A 23,820-nucleotide genomic window follows, 5' to 3' on the forward strand; every position below is an offset into this window, starting at 1 on the left:
ATCTTGGGCAACACGAGCGTGTAAACAGTATAATTGCAGCATTCTTTATGTCGCACCAAAGATACTGCAAAGCTATTCACACAAGGTCTGATGGCATTATGGCTACCATTAGAAAGTAAAAGTAACTCTAGTTTAAAATATCACTTCCTAGTAAATATAAACTTTTTTAATAGGGGAAAGTGGTAGATGGGAGAAGGGGTGAGTTTGAGAGGAAAATTCTGTGGAAGGGAAAGCATTTTCTTATGTCATAACACTCACAGATCTGGCTAGCTTCAAATCTTAACCCCGCTTCAAATCTTAACCCCTCCTCCCCCCGTTATTAATTCTATGGCTTTATTTCCTCTTCTTGCCTCCATTTCCTCATCTCTAAAGTGGATACTCATAATAGCATTGAACCTCAGAGTTGTGAGAAATGAAAGAAATAAATACTTGGTACGTTAACCATTAGCAATAACTAAAGACAATAAATAAAGGTAGTTTCATTTCATGTTTATGGTGCTCTGTTTAATGAGTACATAGTAAGTACTGGTTATTGTAGATAAGAGGGGACCCACCTGCTGTTAAGAAGTATTGTGTTTTGTCATGTCCGCGCAGCAAAGTTACTTTATTCTAACCTTGATTATGAAGTGCTTAGGGCACCAAGGCCAGTGAAAAGGGAGTACAAAGATGCAAAAGGGAAAACATTGAAAATGAAAAGAAATAGGTCCTTATGAAATTCAGATTAATCCTTGGCCTCAAGGAATCTCAGAAGTGAGAGGGACTCTCATGGCCACGTAAATTAACTCTTCCCTCCTTAACCCTGATGCTGAACTGTAGGTTACACCTATCTAGAAATCAAGAAAGCCTCTTTTTAAAGGGCTGTTCTCCCAAATCCATACTTGTACAAGTGTACGTATCTGAAAAAATACCATGAGTCTCACCTACGTAGGCCTTTTATTGCTCACTGTCAACAAAGCACTAGAAATAAACATTGCATATGGAACCACCTTCACCACGGCTATTTATTTAGTGCCAACGGTTAAATTAAGGGCAACCCTGACTTTCTGTGCTTTTGGCTTCTAGTTTATACTTTCCACAGGGCAATACTATTATAGCCCTTTCAGAAACACTTCCTGGTAATTCCTGGTAATTCATCTCCAGCTAACGTGGGCTAGGCAAAAATCCCACCCAGGCATCACTTGCAGAAGATCTGGATGAACCATTTGCTGCCATGTCTGAATGCCTTATCTGATTTTCTACCCGGCATCAAAACACCGTCTCCACGGCCCCGCGTGGCATTATACGTGAGACACACAGACAAGGCTGGTCGGCGGGGGGCGGGGGGAAGGATGGGGTGGGGATCGCGCCTTCCCCCGCCTCCGTCCCGCAACCGCCCCCTTAAATGACCGGCAGCGAATCCACAGGGCGCCTGCTTTTCACAGCACCTCGCAGTCAAGCAAACAACTAGGAAGGATAAAGGTTTCAAAGTGCCTAGCGAGGCCTGTCTCTGCTCTCTCCTCCCACACACAGAGGCTGAAACCGAACCCGGAGCCTTGACGTTCCCGGGAGACGCGCCGCACGTGTCGCGCTGTTACCTGGCCTCCGCCTCACGTGACACGCACGTCAGACCCGGCTTTGTGCGGGGCTCCAGGCGCAGCCCCGCGACCTCAGCCCCTTTTCTGCAGGCCCCTGAGCACGCTGTGATCAGAAAACCGGACGGCTAGTCCTGGCAAACAACAGAGGTCACTATTGAAAAAGAGCTTGCCTGTCAGTGACTCTAAACTTTAATAACTTTTAAGGGGCTTGACCCTGTCATTCGTCTCTGTCTCGCGGGCTTGAGGGGAAAATGCTGCGATTGTTTTCGTTACAATGCCAAGGCCGTGCTTGCTGCCATCCGCTTTTGATCAGCCATACTCGGTACACACTGAACTTTCTCCTCTGCCCCCGAAGTCCCAAGTTGCCAAACCAATGTCTGCAAAGTAGTACAGGGCATGCAATTTTAGCCACTAAAGACATAGAAATAGACTATCATATGTTCTACAGTCTACGTAGAAAAAGACATAGTCTCGTTCTATGCATATTTTCAGGATCCTCCCCACCCTACACAGTCCTAAGAAAGTGCTGCCCATCATTTGAAAATGTTTTCATTACTTTAACAAATGACACCCCCCCACATACACACACACACACGCCCTTTTACCAGCTGTCACCCTCCAGGTTAGCAGTTCTGTATCCAAAGCCAAACTTCTGATATGAAGAAAGTTGTTGTAAGACTTTGATTCACATACAACAATAAAAATAGTTGAGGAAAGATGAAAGACTCTTACTTTAAAATGTCATCCCTTAAGTTTCCTTAGTAGTGCCCACACCCCTTAACCTTGCCCTATGTTGGCTTATACATACCAAGTTGAAATCCTTGATTGGCTGAAAACGCTTTCAATCCACTTCATGATCTTCTGAAAGGCCATACTGAAACCCTAATCCCTGTGGGCCACAACACTGCCCTTCGCCATCCAGCCCACACAGATTAGACCAGTCTTTGAGAGCACAGTCAAGCAAAGCAGGGAAAAGGGATACAATTGCCCCACCTCAATTAGGCAAACTAGATCTTGTAGCTCTTCTTCTCTTTTCTATTTTTCTTTTCTTGCTCATTTGCATAATTGCAGTTCTCTTCTGATTCACTTTGCCGGTGGAGACTTGGCTGCTAGCCCTGTAAATTGCTTTCATATAAATCTGGAAGTCAAGAAGTAAAGCATGTGGCTCCAATTAGCTGTAAATCCAACCTAATTCACTGTTGGACCCAAAGAGGACTTTGTAAAGACAGATAAAATCAGCGCCTATCACTTTAGTAATCCCTAAAGAAAAGTTTGGTTGACTGTCCTCCTTCTAGCTGAGATAGAAATAAAGCCTTAATATTCTCATTCAGGGTCACTGGCTGTGTTGTCCTCTTGTGGTGGTAGCAGAATAGACTGAGGTTGGGGACAGGTGGTGAAAGATGAAGGGAGCAAAGCTTTGTTACTGTTACCCAGTCAGCCCCTGCCCACCAATAGGCGGTCTGGAAAGGACAGAGAAGCAAAACTCACCTCCAACAGGGAAAAGGACGGAGGTGGTGGAGAGAGGTTCAACATAACAGAGGTGTGTATATCGGCTGACAGACGCGCGCTCTGATGTCTGTTAGCGATTGCTCAATTTGTTTACATGGTAACTCATTTATGCTGCTGCTCTTTGTTCTTGAGTGAAGATAGATCATCCAGCAGAGCAAATCTTTGTTTCTTATGAGCTCATCTGCTCCTGCAGTCTGCGCCACACCTGTAATTATAATTATGGCCCACAGCTTGAGGTGCTGTAATCCTTTCTAGTGAAACCAATTGTGAGTTCACAGAGTTAACTTAGCAAAGAGAGAATGCCTGAATTGATAGAATCAGCTTCATTTGTCCCTTTTAGTGGTGATTCTGGCTGTTCTTAGCCTTCTGTTAAGATTCAGGTGATTAACATTCTTCAGTAATAAGGAGGCATCCTTACATTTTCAAGGCAACTTTGATGATACCGAACTGTAACTGGGACACTCCGGACAAGCATAATGAGGCAGGGCTTTCTGAAGAAAATAGCTGATACTGAGAGATAAAAGAATTGGTAAAGTCGCACCTCAGGTGTTATCTTAATGAAGGAAAGAGAGTCCACGTAGAATCACTGGAAGTAAACTCCTAAGAGATGGTGTCAGTAAATCATTACATGTGGACAATTTTGACCACATCTTTCTTACAACGTGGGTGTATGTTTCAACACTAACAGACTCAGTGTGTTGCTAAAATAATTCTGCAGCATGAATAGTCCACCATTAAGTCGCAGCTGCCTGATAGTTTTTCAGATTCACTGTCATTTAGATGAAAAAATTTAACACAGAACTTTTTTGTTTCAATTATACTGATTCTTAGGACATGCAGGCCTTGTTCTAAAGTAACAGAGCTCCTTTTTTTTCCTTTCTGAAGAGGCATTGTTTCTCCTTGATATAATGTTCTTTCTAGATACTTGATAAGAAAAGGAATTTGTGATTATGGGTTTGTATGCAGTTTGCAGTTATAACCTCTTTTTTCCCCCAGTCTCAGAATAGGAGGAGTGGGTTTTTAAATCCATGTAAAGCAGATAAGACTTTTTTTTTCCTCTACAAGGTTTCATTTCTAAAATTTGAGCCCAAATATTACAGCCTTCAATTGGTCTATTGTATTTCAGTCAGACAAAGGATTTAGTCAACTGCAGTGACATTTCAGCTTTTTAATCCCGTTGCAAATTACTGGATGTACCATGAGATTTTTCTCTGTTGTATCAAATAAAATTCAACTTGAGAAAATAGAAGAGATGAAATGGAAACAAGTGAGAATATCTAGGACAATGATAATGAATTTGGTTTATCAGGTCTATGAAAAATGAAAAATGCTTTTGCATAGAATGAGTGTGTTGTACAAAATATATATTCATGAAAGAAAAGCTTCTTTTTGGTAAGGAAGAATCCCAGAATTTTACAATTAGCAATCAACAGTGCTTCAAACAGTGGTTCTCAAAGTGTGGTCCCTGGATGAGAAACATCAGCGTCACTTAGGAACTTGTTAGAAATGCACATTCTCAGGACACACTAACGACCTGCCTATTCAGAAACTCTGGGGCTGGAGCCCTGCAATCTGTATTTTAACAAGCCCTTCAAGTGATTCTATTGCCCAGTCAAGGTTGAGAACCACTGGCTTAGATCAGTACAGCAGCCTCCTATCCAACCTGCTTATCTCTAGACTTGCTTCCCAAAAATTATTCTCCACACTGTCTCCAGAATGTCCTTTAAAAATACTCATCAATCATGCCAGCCCCTTCTTTAAAACTCTTTCCCAATTCCCCATCGCTCTTGGGTCAGGATATTCATGGTATTCAAAGTTCTTCACCCCCTGGTCCCTAATTAGCTCTGCGGCTCTCCCCACCTCCCCTGATCACTCCACCCCCCTCACCTGCCAGCCCACGTGCACAAACAGGTACATACCTCCACAACCTGCACACCCACAAAGCTTCAGCCATTCTGATCTCCTTTCAGTTCTGCAGGTACACTATGGGCTCCTTCTCATCCCTAAGCTCTGTACATTGTTCCTTCCTCCTAAAATGCCTTTGCCCCTTCCTTCTCACCCACTCCTTCCCTCCTCTCTGTATCTGGATAACTTGTTCTCATCCTTCCAGGACTCATGTTGGTTCTCACTCATCTCCTCCAGGAAGCTATGCCTGAACACTCCCACCCAGGCCTAGGCTGGGTTCCTTTAATAGGTGTCAACCACAGAACATTCTGTATACTTCCATCATTGTACTCATCACCCAGAATTACGAAGTTGCCTTTTTTCCCCTGACTAAATTACAAGCTTCTAGATGGGAAGGACTGTCTCTTACAGTCTGGATACCCCAACATCTAGCGCAGGGCTTGGTTCATAATAAGCATTTAATAAATCTGTCTTGAATGAATGAATGAATAATTCCTTTGGTACAGAGATGAACAGAATTGGGTCCAGAGAAGTAAAGAGGCCTGACACATCTACTTTATGGGCATTAACACCCTGATCCCCTGTGGCCCAATGTTCTTGCCTTAAATCATACTGTTTTTCAGACCCAAGGAAAACTCACCCCAATTGTTCCGTGTCAGCTGTTCTACTCTAGAGAGAGAACTGGGATTAAGCAGTCCTTTGGGTTCAGTTGATAACAATTTTACCAACTTGATTATGATTTTGTGATGAGATATTCTAGGGAAGGTGACGACACCATACCAGGAATGATGACAAATCACTTAGTATATTACCTCCCGAATTCTCTAGCACACACAGGCTCTCTGTTGGCTGCATGGTACAGGGCTCCTCAGATCTTTGCAAGATTGCAGTGCTCTTTGGCTTGAAAAATCTAATAAGGTGGCTAACCCAGGAAGATCACCTCACATGGTGGGTGAGAATATGGGCTCTGGCTCAGACTGGTGACTCAGATCTCACCCCCACCCTGTGCTAACTGCTGTGACATGTAAGCTGTGGTTTCCTCACCTACAAAATATGGGAGAAGGTGCTTCTTAGCATATGGCACTGGTGTGGAGACTAAAGAAAGACTAAGGATTAATCAAAAGCATTTAGTACAATGGCATATAGGAAGTGTTTAAAAAACATGAGCAAAATTCAAACTAATAAGATATTCAGAACTGTAGTGACCAGTTTCAGCAGAGACCAGACATACAGAAAAGTTGAAATGCAAGTTACTATTGACTTTAGGTTAAGATTTCACTAAAGGAAAGGGCATTGTATCTTATATGCGTCATCTTGAAAATTTTTATCTAGCAACAGAGACATTATGATAAAATCCAGATCCAAAAAGTACAACGTTAACATAGTGGAACTTTATTTTTTTCAGCTTTATTGAGGCATAATTGACATATAAAATTGTAAGATATTTAAAGCATACATTGTAGTGATTTGATATACATGTACACTGTGAAAAGATTCCCACCACCTAGTTAATTAACACATCCATCACATATTTAACCTTTTTTTGTTGGAGGACATTTTCTACTCTCTAAGCAAATTTCAATTATACAATACTGTGTTATCAACTATAGTTGCCATGTTTTACATTAGATTCTTAGACTTTATTTATCTTATAGCTAAACATCTGTATCCTTTTACCACCCTCTCCTTCTTTCCCCCACCACCCTCCAGGTCCCCTGGCAACCACTTTTCAACTCATGGTATTAGTGACACCACGCAGTATGTGTCTTTCTCTGTCTGGTGTATTTCACTTAGCATAATGCCCTCATAGTGGCACTTTAAGTTGTTTGTTAAAGGCAAAACATTTGGGCATTTTAAAATTTTCTTTTTTCATTTGCAAAGATTGAGCACACTATTACTATCATGGAATTAAAACATCCATAGGATTTTTTTTCAGTGTACAAGTGCTGTGCACAGGTTTGAGTGTGAAAGAATATGGCAGACTTTTCCGATTAAGACTCTAACTCTTCCTGTTTATCTGCTTATCGAATCATGGTCAGCTCATAATCTTAACTCTGCACCCTTTAGAATAATCTAAGCATTAAGCCTCTCTTGAATTCAATGGGAACACTACGCCAGGCCAGGCTTCATGAAACGGAGTGAGAAAAGGGACAGTCCTACAATGAAGAATGGAGTTTTCAGTTGTCTTTAGATGATGACATTAGGAAGGACTCAACGGAGGGATTCAAGGGAGGCCTGAAAGTATGGGTCTCAACTGGCGCTTTTATGGAGAAGCCCTTGTTAGAGATGACACTCTGCTTTTTTATTCTCCAGTGACTTCTGAAAGATAGTTCATACACTGCTTCAGAAGGGTCAGGAAATCCACTGGTTTCATTAAAATGTTAATGTGTCAGTAGTCATGATCACTGCATAAATAAAAAGAATCCAAACCTCTTTCTAATAATGAACAGATGGCCAATTTAATTACAGAATTGTTAAACATTTGTTGACTGGGCCTTCATTCTTGATGCAGTACTAGGGCTTAGACAATCAAATACATACACTTTATCGAGTCTACATTTTAAGAGAGAAAAATCTGGCTTCAGCACTTGCTAGTTAGGAGATGTTACTTAAGCTCTCTAAGACTTCATTTCCTGATCTGGAGAATGGAGGGCTGTAAAACTGTACATCGTCTCTAGGTCTGAGAATTAAATGAGATCTTCTCTGTGAAGAGGAAAGCATAGTACCCGGCTCATAGGGCTCAGTAAACATTAGCTATTATAATCCAAACCCATTGTATCAAATCTATCACTGGAGGTTGTTTTGTGGGAGAATCTGACGGTTCCCGTTCCATTGTATGGTCCTCAAATAGTTAAAAATGTTGACACTGAACACATACCTCCCTCCCCTGTCCCAATTAAAATGCCAGTGGGAGCTCAGAGCAAGAGGCTGTCATGATGGGGGCTGTAGTTCCCTTCATCCAGGAAGTTCCATGACACATTTTGGAGACAAATATGTCTGCACTCAGCTGAGATGGGGCACTAATCAATATTCTGAAACCTATGCAGCCCTCGAGAGAAGAATGACTGAAAATGTTTGTGCTTTTTCTCTTCTTTCACACCAGGCCCTTAAGAACACAACTTGGCCCTCCAACTCCCTACTTTCCTAGTTTTGACCTTCTGTACCTTTCTCTTTACTCTGCACACCCGATCGTGCTCTCCACTCTCTCCAGATCTGTGTTCTTGCTCTTCTCCCACCAGCTTTCCAAGTCCCCTTTTCCTCTCCCCTTCTCATGTTTTACCTTCCATCTTCCTCCCATTCCACTGTCAGCACCCCTTTCTAAGAAGGAATACCTATAAAATTTTTGCAGAAAGCTAAATTGTATGTATTTTGTGTCTTGCATACATTGAACTGATTTGGCTGATGAAATGGTCATTGGTGCAGTGCTCTGGTTGATGGAGAGCCAGAGAGGAGAAGAAAGAGCGTTCAACTCAAGTCTCCATGGAGAAGGGAGCATGAGATCATTGACATCTCTGAAATTATTTCAGAAGGATAACAACAGGTTGAGATAGACTTGTTCATTCTGTCCTGGAATTTGAGACTAAAGAGTCTTCCCTGGTGCCTGAAGGAGATAGTCTTAATATAACTAAAAGAGGTATAACATTGTAAACTTGTACAACAAACTCTCCTGCAGGGTCTTACAGACTGGAAGTGAGAATCATTTAAGAAGAGATCTGATACGCTATGACTGGTAGATCATATTAAATTAACCTTCTTTGACCAATGGCTGTGCCATTCTCAGGGTCATATGATAAATTACGTTTTCTTCAGAACCCTATTATCAGCTCTGGGAATACAGAGAGCCGTGGCATTTCATTTTATGCATCTATCTAAAAATGCAAAATATTGTGAGTCCAGAGTTACAGAGTGAAAATGTGACTTCAGATAGAATAGTGAAAGGATAGAGGGTAAAGGCTGAGGTGTATAATCTAAGTTATTGTCATCGTTACTTTGTAGAAGTCGTTTGACCTGTCTCATCATGCCAAAATGCTGCATGCTTCACTTTCTACCTCTGAAAGTCATAACTGATGGGTTGTTTGGCCACATTTTCTCAAGAAAAGCCTTCATTCTGTTATGTAGGGATGACTGCAAAATGGCAGTGTACACCAATGTAATGAATCACGGCATGACCCCTAAGCTGCCAGCAATCATAGATGACAGCACTTTCATGTTGACATTCCCACAGGTAGATGCATCTTCACATGCGGTCTGTGGTGAAGTTTTTCTCTTATATACATGTGCATTCAAACACCTCAAGCTAGAGGAGGATCTCAGCATGGCTTTTACTTTTCAATCATCACTTTTTAAATCAGCACTTCTTATGTACAGTCTTCAAGAAAACACTAGAGTCAGTATTTAAGAAGTTAGTTGAGGTCTTGATCTTTTGCTTCTGTTTCCTTCTTCATACTCGGTTACGCTAGACAATTATGTTCATAGATACATAGAAAAACAGAATTAGGAATTTAGTGTATTGCTAAAATTAGTTGCTGTTTTAATTGGATGCATGTATCTATTAGACTTCAGAAATCTCTGTCTATCAATTGCAATATTCCCCTTTGAATGTATCAAATTTGACTTTTTTTTTTTTTTTTTTTTAACCACAAATGTCTTATTTAGGTTTCTTGCTTTTTCCCCTGGAATGAATTAACCTTAGTTTTGGGATTCTTTTATGGGGGGAGATTGATTTGTAAGTATGGAACAAACAGACCATCAGAAACATTTAAAGCTTTACAAACCATGCATAAAATGGACACAGTTAAGAACTTTAAGCTTTATTGGATTTATTCAGTGGCTTACCCCAAAGAACTAGAATGCAGTTGTGACTATGTTTATTTGAAAGAAGCAAAATTGTGTTAACTAGATACTTCTTATCTTTTAGGAGTCATAGAGTTAAATGTGATTTCTTTTTTCCTTATGTGGATTTAATTGGTACTACTGTAAAATCCCTTTGTATAAAGATTCAAATAAAATTGCAAAATGTAACAAGAAAAAACAAGATTTATAACTTGTGCCCAGGGAAAAAGGATTGTCCCTCCCTCTCAGGAAAAAGCAACTCCTTCAAATGAAACATGAACCATGCCATGGTCAACAGATTAGAAATGTATCTAGCAAGGAGGTGAAGCAAGATAACAGACTCTGGATGGAAACACCCCATTTTTGCCTCTACACATATTCCTGCCTATATAAAAGTAAAGATCTTCCCCAGAGATAATGTTAAGGCTTTGAAGAGTTCCAGCAACCCACTTTATAGACTTAGCATCTGAATTCACGGTCATGGTGTATAGCACACCTCTGTGCCTGACTTTGCAAGTTTGATTAATACTTTTACGTAAAAGTAAAGAGACAGGGAAAGATAGTTGTCTTAAAGATAGCTGTAATATTGGTAGATGCTTGATCAGAGCCTAAATTCAAAATTAAAACTTTTGTTTAAAATGTCTGGGGCAGTGGAACCAACAAAAACCCTCCTCAGAAAAATGAGGAGGTACTCAACATCCAGCATACTAAGAGCTCAAGTTTCACCTTAAAGTTGGTGGGTCATGGAAGCCATTTCAACAACAATACAAAGAAGCCAAATTTAGTGTCTTGTCTGAGGTCCTACAATCCAATTTAGGGATGTGCTATTTCTCTTTGGTTTCTTTTCCCCAAATGATTGTAGTGTTGATTTCAGTTGGCTTCTAGATCACATTTCCAGCACATGTGTCCTCATGTGCTTCCTTATAAGGGCATATCTGGGGTACTAATCTGTGGATACCACGTATCTTCCTGTTTCAATATTGTTTTGTTGGTGTTAGTGCAACCCTAAGAAGTGGAACAAGTTTCTAAGCAGTGGAAGAACTCATCCTTATCTGTTCTGTTACATGTATTCTTCCCCGATTTCCAAGATAACAACTAGTGATTCCAATAAATTACACATAAAACTAAAACCAAACCAAACTGAACCAAAACCAATACATTGATATATTCCGATTATTAATAAGTTTGATGTGAGAGGGCTAGGCCTGATGTTTTCTCCTCTCTATCAGCGTGCTTTAGGGGGAACCTCTTGTGGGAACACTGAGAGACTGCATCTGGACTCAAAGAAATGTTTCAAAGGCTGGAAATTCCAGGCTCATTTCAGCATATGATGAAGGAGGTATTTCAAAGCAGGTGGGTCTTGTATCCATTTCCATATGTAAATATTTAGGTAGTTCCTTACCCATTCATAATTAAACTTATTGTCTGGCATTTTACAAAGCCATGAGGAAAATCTCTGAACAAAGATTTGATAAAGATACAAAGTGATTTATCAAAGTTAGGATTAAAAGGTACCTCTGAGGTTTTATAGAATTATGATCCCTAGTCAGTTTCTGAAGATAGCCTTGTCTGAAAGTATAGGCAGAGCTGTATAAGAAACAAATACATTCCACTGCATCAAAAGCAGCTACCAATACTTTCAAGGCTGTTTCATTCATATCATTTCAATAGGTGTATTTGAAACTCAGTGGCCTGCCAAGATTGAGAACAATTAGTTCTCAGGTTGTTTTATCTGATGTAACACATCAATAAAGAGAATGTATTCCATCATTTATCTTTGTTTTTATATCAATTCCTTCTCAACCCCAACCCCCAAGGAGAAATAACAGTGAGGCTTAAGTACTGAGTTTAAGGACATAATATTTGAGGTTCTCTTTACATCCAGTGAAGCATGGTCTTTGAGAATTCTCAACCCTTGTATTATACAAACTCTGTGAACTAAATGGGTCTTGAACTAAATGGGTCTTGCCCCATATGGTTTTTCACAATGCTTCCATTGATAACCTAAGACGTCAACCACCAAAGCAAATATGGTGGTGATGTCATTGCTGATACGGTTCCACCAAATCACACACTCTAGGGAGGCAAGAAAAATCAAAGTTGCAAGATGCTGGTGAAAGAAAGCATTGCAGCAGTGATAAGGAGTCCAAAGAAGGCATTCAGATGCCAGCTACTGATCAGGAAGAAACAGAGAAAACTATGCAAACTATACTAGCTCCCTGCAAAGACAAGCAAAAATGTGTCTGCATCTTTTGGAGAGGGAGTGTTGCTTTAATATAAGGCAGAAATGCTAAGAAGTGAAATTTCAGATTCTACCATGTGACTCGGCGGAAAAAAGAAAGCTATTTTATCATAGTCACTCTACAATGCACAAAATTTTAACTCAGGATATTCTCATCTTTATCAGCAATAAGGTATGACAGTAAACATAACCCATGAAAGCTTCCCTAATTAAGGAACCTTCCATCCTTCACATCTGCCTGAATAGGTTTCAAAGTCTCAGAAATGTAGCAAGATTTCCAGAAGCACATATCTCTGGATACAGAATTTCTTCTTATTTTAACCCTTAGCTTCCTGAGCACACGGTGGGGCACCCTATGGTAATTTGACCAGAAGTTGGCAGAGTATACTAAAAGCTTTAAGGAGTGGCAACCTCAGAGGTGCCAGTGAGTCCAGCATGGAAAGAGGAAAACTCCCAAGAACTCCGAGTACTTGGGGCTCCAGGACAACTCTTCTTAACTTGGCAATAGATAGTCATCATCATCACAGTGATACGAGGGTGTATAAAAAAATCCAAAGACTTTTAAAAGGCAGTTATAGCACAGGCTGGAGCAATGACTAAAATTAGAATTTAGGGGCAACAGAGAATAGGTATCTTTGTTAGGAATGGCTTCCCCAAGGTGATGAGGCTGAAACCAGGGCTGGAAGGTGAGTCTGAGTTAGGTGAAGGAGGAAGAGGACAGGAGGGCATTACAGGTGGAGGCGAAGCAATCTGTACAAAGGCATAAAAGCAAAAGAGACATGGCAACTTTGGGGCAAATGAAAGGCATTCAGAATTTGCAGGAGCGTCGGGGCCACCAGGGGAGTGGTAAGTGAGATAAGACTACAGATATAGGCAAGAAGCAGTTCATGAATTCTTCTTTTTCCATCTTCTTTTGTTCCTATATAGATTTGCTTGGCCTTGAAAGAACAGGATATCTTAAAAATCAAACTTTTGTTTGATATGCATAGTTCACTTCCTTTAATATAAAAAAATACCCCATATTATAGAATTGACTGTAAATTTTCATAAAGATCTTACCATTTGTTTATAGTTCACCTATTTTTCAGTAATTTACCATGTAAAGATCAAAAACAATAACAAAAAATGGCAGAGCTTTAATCATGGCTGATTCTATGAACAGGTGTGATTGAGGTTGGGTTAGAAAGGCCCCTTGTTCAGAAATATACCACATCCCTAACAACCTCCAACTGCCTGTTATAGAACCTGAAATTTTCATTACAGAGTTACTCTCTTTATAATTCTGAGAAGGAGTAAAACTGTTTTCCAGGCAAATCCTTTGGAACACTTTTGGCAATATATACCACTGCTGATCATGTATATAACTTATGATCCAGTTAGTCTACTCCTAGGTATATACCTACAGAAATAAGTATGTATGTTCACTAAAGGAAATATAGATAAATATTCATAGCAGCACTATTTGCTATAACTCCAAACTGGAAACCACCTAAATGCCGATCAACAGTAAAATGAATATATAAAATGTATACTGTACAGTAATGAGGAATAAACTACAATTGCAAGCAACAATTTAAATGAATCTTACATTTATTGAGCAAAAAGAAAAGCTCACATTAAAAAAAGTACATACAATATGATTCCGTTTTTGTAAGTTTCAAGAACACGTGGTATTAGAAGTCAGGATATTGGAATTCAGACAGGAATTCACACAGGAATAGACAAGAAGACCAATAGCAAATGGCATATCATTGGTGTAGTGTCTATCAACAGAGCTCACTACCTCACCTCACCTCCCTCAGGTCAATGCTCAAATGCCATCCTAATAGTGAAGCTTCCTTTGAAAACTAGCAATGTCTGCTCTCTCCACCCCAGCCCCCTTCTTATTCCCCTTCTCTATTTTAGTTTCTCCACAGCAACTTATAACCCTTTGACATACTATATATTTAACTTGTGTATCTCTTTATCATCTGTCTCCCGTAAACTACACAAAAGCAGAGATTTCCTATTGTTATTCACTGCTTTATCCCCAGGGTATACAATGCCACCTATTATATAATAATTATTCAATATATTTTAATGTAATTGGATGCAATAGTTTCGAATACACAGACACAGATTCACACGTATAAGGACATCTAAAATATGACCAAGTTGGCAATACAGGTTAGTGGGGAAAGGATGAATTATTCAATAAAGTAATTTTATTCCCTTTACCCAGCTTCTCTTATTCCTAAATTTGCCTAGCATTGAAAGAGCTGAATCCCAACAAATCAGATTTCTTTTAGTCTCTCATCCTACACATTATTCCCTTAATATCAAAAAGACACAAAGCGAGCAGAAGCAAGAAAAACTACAGTCCTGCAGCCTATGGACCAAAAACCACAGTTACAGAAAGATAGACAAGATGAAAAGGCAGAGGGCTATGTACCAGATGAAGGAACAAGAAAAAACCCCAGAAAAACAACTAAATGAAGTGGAGATAGGCAACCTTCCAGAAAAAGATTCCAGAATAATGATAGTGAAGATGATCCAGGACCTCGGAATAAGAATGGAGGCAAAGATTGAGAAGATGCAAGAAATGATTAACAAACACCTAGAAGAATTAAAGAACAAACAAACAGAGATGAACAATACAATAACTGAAATGAAAACTACACTAGAAGGAATCAATAGCAGAATAACTGAGGCAGAAGAACGGATAAGTGACCTGGAAGACAGAATGGTGGAATTCACTGCTGCAGAACAGACTAAAGAAAAAAGAATGAAAAGAAAAGAAGACAGCCTAAGAGACCTCTGGGACAACATTAAACGCAACAACATTCGCATTATAGGGGTCCCAGAAGGAGAAGAGAGAGAGAAAGGACCAGAGAAAATATTTGAAGAGATTATGGTCGAAAACTTCCCTAACATGGGAAAGGAAATAGCCACCCAAGTCCAGGAAGCGCAGAGAGTCCCATACAGGATAAACCCAAGGAGAAACACGCCGAGACACATAGTAATCAAAGTGGCAAAAATTAAAGATAAAGAAAAATTATTGAAAGCAGCAAGGGAAAAACGACAAATAACATACAAGGGAACTCCCATAAGGTTAACAGTTGATTTCTCAGCAGAAACTCTGCAAGCCAGAAGGGAGTGGCATGATATACTTAAAGTGATGAAAGGGAAGAACCTACAACCAAGATTACTCTACCCGGCAAGGATCTCATTCAGATTTGATGGAGAAATCAAAAGCTTTACAGACAAGCAAAAGCTACGAGAATTCAGCACCAGCAAACCAGCTCTACAACAAATGCTAAAGGAACTTCTCTAAGTGGGAAACACAAGAGAAGAAAAGGACCTACAAAAACAAACCCAAAACAATTAAGAAAATGGTCATAGGAACATACATATCGATAATTACCTTAAACGTGAATGGATTAAATGCCCCAACCAAAAGACATAGACTGGCTGAATGGATACAAAAACAAGACCCATATATATGCTGTCTACAAGAGACCCACTTTAGACCTAGGGACACATACAGACTGAAAGTGAGGGGATGGAAAAAGATATTCCATGCAAATGGAAATCAAAAGAAAGCTGGAGTAGCTATACTCATATCAGATAAAATAGACTTTAAAATAAAGAATGTTACAAGAGACAAGGAAGGACACTACATAATGATCAAGGGATCAATCCAAGAAGAAGATATAACAATTATAAATATATATGCACCCAACATAGGAGCACCTCAATACATAAGGCAACTGCTAACAGCTATAAAAGAGGAAATTGACAGTATCACAATCATAGTGGGGGACTTTAACACCTCACTTACACCAATGGACAGATCATCCAAAATGAAAATAAATAAGGAAACAGAAGCTTTAAATGACACAATAGACCAGATAGATTTAATTGATATATATAAGACATTCCATCCAAAAACAGCAGATTACACGTTCTTCTCAAGTGCGCACGGAACATTCTCCAGGATAGATCACATCTTGGGTCACAAATCAAGCCTCGGTAAATTTAAGAAAATTGAAATCATATCAAGCATCTTTTCTGACCACAACGCTATGAGATTAGAAATGAATTACAGGGAAAAAAACGTAAAAAAGACAAACACATGGAGGCTAAACAATACGTTACTAAATAACCAAGAGATCACTGAAGAAATCAAAGAGGAAATTAAAAAATACCTAGAGACAAATGACAATGAAAACACGACGACCCAAAACCTATGGGATGCAGCGAAAGCAGTTCTAAGAGGGAAGTTTATAGCTATACAAGCCTACCTCAAGAAACAAGAAAAATCTCAAGTAAACAATCTAACCTTACACCTAAAGAAACTAGAGAAAGAAGAACAAACACAACCCAAAGTTAGCAGAAGGAAAGAAATCAAAAAGATCAGAGCAGAAATAAATGAAATAGAAACAAAGAAAACAATAACAAAGATCAATAAAACTAAAAGTTGGTTCTTTGAGAAGATAAACAAAATTGATAAGCCATTAGCCAGACTCATCAAGAAAAAGAGGGAGAGGACTCAAATCAATAAAATCAGAAATGAAAAAGGAGAAGTTACAACAGACACCGCAGAAATACAAAGCATCCTAAGAGACTACTACAAGCAACTTTATGCCAATAAAATGGACAACCTGGAAGAAATGGACAAATTCTTAGAAAGGTATAACCTTCCAAGACTGAATCAGGAAGAAACAGAAAATATGAACAGACCAATCACAAGTAATGAAATTGAAACTGTGATTAAAAATCTTCCAACAAACAAAAGTCCAGGACCAGATGGCTTCACAGGTGAATTCTATCAAACAGTTAGAGAGGAGCTAACACCTATCCTTCTCAAACTCTTCCAAAAAATTGCAGAGGAAGGAACACTCCCAAACTCGTTCTATGAGGCCACCATCACCCTGATACCAAAACCAGACAAAGACACTACAAAAAAAGAAAATTACAGACCAATATCACTGATGAATATAGATGCAAAAATCCTCAACAAAATACTAGCAAAGAGAATCCAACAACACATTAAAAGGATCATACACCATGATCAAGTGGGATTTATCCCAGGGATGCAAGGATTCTTCAATATATGTAAATCAATCAATGTGATAAACCTTATTAACAAATTAAAGAATAAAAACCATATGATCATCTCAATAGATGCAGAAAAATCTTGACAAAATTCAACACCCATTTATGATAAAAACTCGCCAGAAAGTGGGCATAGAGGGAACCTACCTCAACATAATCAAGGCCATATATGACAAACCCACAGCAAACATCATTCTCAATGGTGAAAAACTGAAAGCATTTCCTCTAAGATCAGGAACGAGACAAGGATGTCCACTCTCACCACCATTATTCAACATAGTTCTGGAAGTCCTAGCCACGGCAATCAGAGAAGAAAAAGAAATAAAAGGAATACAAATTGGAAAAGAAGAAGTAAAACTGTCACTGTTTGCGGATGACATGATACTATACATAGAGAATCCTAAAACTGCCACCAGAAAACTGCTAGAGCTAATTAATGAATATGGTAAAGTTGCAGGATACAAAATTAATGCACAGAAATCTCTTGCATTCCTATACCCTAATGATGAAAAATCTGAAAGAGAAATTATGGAAACACTCCCATTTACCATTGCAACAAAAAGAATAAAATACCTAGGAATAAACCTACCTAAGCAGACAAAAGACCTGTATGCAGAAAACTATAAGACACTGATGAAAGAAATTAAAGATGATACCAACAGATGGAGAGATATACCATGTTCTTGGATTAGAAGAATCAACATTGTGAAAATGAGTATACTACCCAAAGCAATCTACAGATTCAATGCAATCCCTATCAAATTACCAATGGCATTTTTTACGGAGCTAGAACAAATCATCTTAAAATTTGTATGGAGACACAAAAGACCCCGAATAGCCAAAGCAGTCTTGAGGGAAAAAAACGGAGCTGGAGGAATCAGACTCCCTGACTTCAGACTATACTACAAAGCTACAGTAATCAAGACAATATGGTACTGGCACAAAAACAGAAACATAGATCAATGGAACAAGATAGAAAGCCCAGAGATTAACCCACGCACCTATGGTCAACTAATCTATGACAAAGGAGGCAAAGATATACAATGGAGAAAAGACAGTCTCTTCAATAAGTGGTGCTGGGAAAACTGGGCAGCTACATGTAAAAGAATGAAATTAGAATACTCCCTAACACCATACACAAAAATAAACTCAAAATGGATTAGAGACCTAAATATAAGACTGGACACTATAAAACTCTTAGAGGAAAACATAGGAAGAACACTCTTTGACATAAATCACAGCAAGGTCTTTTTTGATCCACCTCCTAGAGTAATGGAAATAAAAACAAAAATAAACAAATGGGACCTAATGAAACTTCAAAGCTTTTGCACAGCAAAGGAAACCATAAACAAGACGAAAAGACAACCCTCAGAATGGGAGAAAATATTTGCAAATGAATCAACGGACAAAGGATTAATCTCCAAAATATATAAACAGCTCATTCAGCTCAATATTAAAGAAACAAACACCCCAATCCAAAAATGGGCAGAAGACCTAAATAGACATTTCTCCAAAGAAGACATACAGACGGCCACGAAGCACATGAAAAGATGCTCAACATCACTAATTATTAGAGAAATGCAAACCAAAACTACAATGAGGTATCACCTCACTCCTGTTAGAATGGGCATCATCAGAAAATCTACAAACAAGAAATGCTGGAGAGGGTGTGGAGGAAAGGGAACCCTCTTGCACTGTTGGTGGGAATGTAAATTGATACAGCCACTATGGAGAACAATATGGAGGTTCCTTAAAAAACTAAAAATAGAATTACCATATGACCCAGCAATCCCACTACTGGGCATATACCCAGAGAAAGCCGTAATTCAAAAAGACACATGCACCCGAATGTTCACTGCAGCACTATTTACAATAGCCAGGTCATGGAAGCAACCTAAATGCCCATCAACAGACGAATGGATAAAGAAGATGTGGTACATATATACAATGGAATATTACTCAGCCATAAAAAGGAACGAAATTGAGTCATTTGTTGAGAAGTGGATGGATCTAGAGACTGTCATACAGAGTGAAGTAAGTCAGAAAGAGAAAAACAAATATCGTATATTAATGCATGTATGTGGAACCTAGAAAAATGGTACAGATGAACCGGTTTGCAGGGCAGAAGTTGAGACACAGATGTAGAGAATGGAGATATGGACACCAAGGGGGGAAAACTGTGGTGGGGTGGGGATGGTGGTGTGCTGAATTGGGCGATTGGGATTGACATGTATACACTGATGTGTATAAAATTGATGCCTAATAAGAACCTGCAAAAAAAAAAAAAAAAGACACAAAGCTGTAGAACAAAGTCAGATAGTTTCTCATCCACATAAATTTTAAAATGTATCTCTTCCTTACATTGTACCAAAAAATAAATTTCAAATGGATTAAGGATTTGGAAGTGAAAGTGAAAATTTAGAATTAAAAAAAAAATAGAATTTATTTTAAAATTCCAGATAAGGAAAAATTTCTTAAACAAGACAGAAAAAGTACAAATTATAAAGGATCAGGTTGGTAACTTTGACTGTATTAAAATTAAGAGCATCTATTCATAATGTATACCTTTAAAAAAAAGAAAAAGTCCAAGTCACAAACTGGCAGAAGATATTTCTATATATATATATATATATATATATATATATATATATATATATATATATAACCAACAGAGGATTAGAATCCAAAATATTTAAAGAAAATCTATAATTAATAGAAAAAGATGAATAAGGCAATACAAAAGTGGGCAAAAAACCATAAATAAATAACCTTGTTTTAAATCAAAGACATGCATATTAAAACCACAAGGAAATACTATTTTTTACTTTTCAGTTTGGCCAAAATTTTTTAAAGTTGGAAAACATCAAGTCTTGGCAAGTTTGGAGCAACAGAGCTCTCATCCATTGCTTGTGGGTGGGTAACTGGTACAACTACTTTAGAAAAAAATACCTCTGGCCCAACAATTTCACTTAGGTATATACCTTAGAAAAACTGTTGCACATGTATATCTAGAGACATGTACAAGAATGCAATATAGAAGTTTTTCCCACAACAACAAAATGCTGGAAACAACTCAAATATACATTAATCATAGAAGGGAAAAATGAATTTTACTGGAGTCACACAATGGAAAACAATACTGTACCACAATTCAAGGGAAGACCCACACTTCATGTGTCAGCCTGGATGAACCTTAGAAATACAATGCTGAGTGAAGGAAGGAAATCACAGAAGAGAGTGTGTGAATTTATTAAAATAGTGTTCAAATCCAGGCAAACTGAAGTAGTAATTTCTCTAGAGATGTAGCAAAGTGATCAAGAAAAGCAATGAACTGTTAATAAAAATGAACAGATTATTAGGAACCAAGATGGCAGAGTAGAAGGATGTGCTCTCACTCCCTCATGCGAGAACACCAGAATCACAACTAGCTGCTGGACAGTCATCGACAGGAAGACACTGGAACTCACCAAAAAAGATACCCCACATCCAAAGACAAAGGAGAAGCCACAATGAGATGGTAGGAGGGGCGCAATCATAGTAAAATCAAATCCCGTAACTGCTGTGTGGGTGACTCACAGACTGGAGAACACTTATACCACAGAAGTCCACCCACTGGAGCGAAGGTTCTGAGCCCCACATCAGGTTCCCAACCTGGGGGTCTGGCAACGGGAGGGGGAATTCCTAGAGAATCAGACTTTGAAGCCTAGTGGGAAATGATTGCAGGACTTTGACAGGACTGGGGGAAACAGAGACTCCACTCTTGGAGGGCACACACAAAGTAGTGTGCGCATCGGGACCCAGGGGAAGGAGCAGTGACCCCATAGGAGGCTGAACCAGACCTACCTGTTAGTGTTGGAGGGTCTCCTGCAGAGGCGGGTGGTTGCTGTGGCTCACCGTGTGGACAAGGACACTGGCATCAGAAGTTCTGGGAAGTACTCCTTGGCGTGAGCCCTCCCTGAGTCCGCCATTAGTCCCACCAAAGAGCCCAGGTAGGCTCCAGTGTTGGGTCGCCTCAGGCCAAACAACCAACAAGGAGGGAACCCAGCCCCACCCATCAGCAGTCAAGCGGATAAAGTTTTACTGAGATCTGCCCACCAGAGCAACAGTCAGCTCTACCCACCACAAGTCCCTCCCATCAGGGAACTTGCACAAGCCTCTTAGATAGCCTCATCCACCAGAGGACAGACAGCAGAAGCAAGAAGAACTACAATCCTTCAGCCTGTGGAACAAAAACCACATTCACAGAAAGACAGACAAGATGAAAAGGCAGAGGGCTATGTACCAGATGAAGGAACAAGATAAAACCCCAGAAAAACAACTAAATGAAGTGGAGATAGGCAACCTTCCAGAAAAAGAATTCAGAAAAATGATAGCGAAGATGATCCAGGACCTCGGAAAAAGAATGGAGGCAAAGATCGAGAAGATGCAAGAAATGTTTAACAAAGACCTAGAAGAATTAAAGAACAAACAAACAGAGATGACCAATACAATAACTGAAATGAAAACTACACTAGAAGGAATCAATAGCAGAATAACTGAGGCAGAAGAACAGATAAGTGACCTGGAAGACAGAATGGTGGAACTCACTGCTGCGGAACAGAATAAAGAAAAAAGAATGAAAAGAAATGAAGACAGCCTAAGAGACCTCTGGGACAACATTAAACGCAACAACATTCGCATTATAGGGGTCCCAGAAGGAGAAGAGAGAGAGAAAGGACCAGAGAAAATATTTGAAGAGATTATGGTCGAAAACTTCCCTAACATGGGAAAGGAAATAGCCACCCAAGTCCAGGAAGCGCAGAGAGTCCCATACAGGATAAACCCAAGGAGAAACACGCCGAGACACATAGTAATCAAAGTGGCAAAAATTAAAGATAAAGAAAAATTATTGAAAGCAGCAAGGGAAAAACGACAAATAACATACAAGGGAACTCCCATAAGGTTAACAGTTGATTTCTCAGCAGAAACTCTGCAAGCCAGAAGGGAGTGGCATGATATACTTAAAGTGATGAAAGGGAAGAACCTACAACCAAGATTACTCTACCCGGCAAGGATCTCATTCAGATTTGATGGAGAAATCTAAAGCTTTACAGACAAGCAAAAGCTAAGGGAATTCAGCACCACCAAACCAGCTCTACAACAAATGCTAAAGGAACTTCTCTAAGTGGGAAACACAAGAGAAGAAAGGGACCTACAAAAACAAACCCAAAACAATTAAGAAAATGGTCATAGGAACATACATATCGATAATTACCTTAAATGTGAATGGATTAAATGCTCCAACCAAAAGACACAGGCTTGCTGAATGGATACAAAAACAAGACCCATCTATATGCTGTCTACAAGAGACCCACTTCAGACCTAGGGACATATACAGACTGAGAATGAGGGAATGGAAAAAGATATTCCATGCAAATGGAAATCAAAAGAAAGCTGGAGTGGCAATACTCGTATCAGATAAAATAGACTTTAAAATAAGGAATGTTACAAGAGACAAGGAAGGACACTGCATAATGATCAAGGGATCAATCCAAGAAGAAGATATAACAATTATAAATATATATGCACCCAACATAGGAGCACCTCAATACATAAGGCAACTGCTAACAGCTATAAAAGAGGAAATCGACAGTAACACAGTAATAGTGGGGGACTTTAAAACCTCACTTACACCAATGGACAGATCATCCAAAAGGAAAATTAATAAGGAAACACAAGCTTTAAATGACACAATAGACCAGATAGATTTAATTGATATTTATAGGACATTCCATCCAAAAACAGCAGATAACACTTTCTTCCCAAGTGTGCATGGAACATTCTCCAGGATAGATCACATCTTGGGTCAAAAATCAAGCCTTGGTAAACTTAACAAAATTGAAATCATATCAAGCATCTTTTCTGACCACAACGCTATGAGATTAGAAATAAATTACAGAGGAAAAAAAGTAAAAAACACGAACACATGGAGGCTAAACAATACGTTACTAAATAACCAAGAGATCACTGAAGAAATCAAAGAGGAAATCAAAAAATACCTAGAGACAAATGACAATGAAAACACAATGATCCAAAGCCTATGCGATGCAGCAAAAGCAGTTCTAAGAGGGAAGTTTATAGCTATACAAGCCTACCTCAGGAAACAAGAAAAATCTCAAATAAACAATCTAACCTTACACCTAAAGGAACTAGAGAAAGAAGAACAAACACAACCCAAAGTTAGCAGAAGGAAAGAAATCATAAAGATCAGAGCAGAAATAAATGAAATAGAAACAAAGAAAACATTAGCAAAGATCAATAAAACTAAAAGTTCGTTCTTTGAGAAGATAAACAAAACTGATAAACCATTAGCCAGACTCATCAAGAAAAAGAGGGAGAGGACTCAAATCAATAAAATCAGAAATGAAAAAGGAGAAGTTACAACAGACACTGCAGAAATACAAAGCATCCTAAGAGACTACTACAAGCAACTCTATGCCAATAAAATGTATAACCTGGAAGAAATGGACAAACTCTTAGAAAGGTATAACCTTCCAAGACTGAACGAGGAAGAAATAGAAAATATGAACAGACCAATCACAAGTAATGAAACTGAAACTGTGATTAAAAATCTTCCAACAAACAAAAGTCCAGGACCAGATGGCTTCACAGGTGAATTCT

At 39.0% G+C, this 23,820-nt stretch overlaps 1 long non-coding RNA gene across 2 annotated transcripts in view; it reads left to right on the forward strand.

Annotated features, from left to right (window-relative positions):
- LOC137765271 (uncharacterized) overlaps window positions 1-23,820 on the forward strand; it is a 206,480-nt gene that overhangs the window by 140,025 nt on the left and 42,635 nt on the right. The window contains exon 7 of one of the 2 annotated variants that reach the window (XR_011074140.1): window positions 11,051-11,174. The exons of the other annotated variant lie outside the window; for it this stretch is intronic. This is a non-coding gene — a long non-coding RNA (uncharacterized lncRNA). The remainder of the gene's footprint in view (window positions 1-11,050; window positions 11,175-23,820) is intronic. 2 annotated transcript variants of the gene reach the window in all.

This window comes from Eschrichtius robustus, chromosome 5 (assembly GCF_028021215.1).
Source record: "Eschrichtius robustus isolate mEscRob2 chromosome 5, mEscRob2.pri, whole genome shotgun sequence".
In the NCBI taxonomy this organism is placed as follows: Eukaryota; Metazoa; Chordata; class Mammalia; order Artiodactyla; family Eschrichtiidae; genus Eschrichtius; species Eschrichtius robustus.